A 300-nucleotide genomic window follows, 5' to 3' on the forward strand; every position below is an offset into this window, starting at 1 on the left:
CCCTCCAGTGTGTCAACCACACCACACAGCTTGGTGTCGTCAGCAAACTTGCTGAGGGTGCACTCAATCCCACTGTCCGTGTCTCTGACAAAGATGTTGAACAGTACTGGCCACCAGATTGGTCAGGAACTATTTGCCCTTGGTGAAGCCATGATGGTTGCCACCAATCACCTTCTCATTCTCCATGTGCCTTAGCATAGCTTCTAGGAGTATCTGATCCACGATCTTGCCTGGCACTGAGGTGAGACTGACCGGCCTGTAGTTCCCCAGGTCTTCCTTGTTTCCCTTTTTAAAAATAGG

General features: G+C 50.3%; 1 protein-coding gene across 2 annotated transcripts in view; it reads right to left on the minus strand.

Annotated features, from left to right (window-relative positions):
* The window catches only part of SLC24A4 (solute carrier family 24 member 4), a 34,792-nt gene that overhangs the window by 8,716 nt on the left and 25,776 nt on the right, over positions 1 to 300 (minus strand). The gene's annotated exons all lie outside the window — the stretch shown is intronic.

This window comes from Antrostomus carolinensis, unplaced genomic scaffold (assembly GCF_000700745.2).
Source record: "Antrostomus carolinensis isolate BGI_N321 unplaced genomic scaffold, ASM70074v2 scaffold7195, whole genome shotgun sequence".
NCBI classification, from domain to species: Eukaryota; Metazoa; Chordata; class Aves; order Caprimulgiformes; family Caprimulgidae; genus Antrostomus; species Antrostomus carolinensis.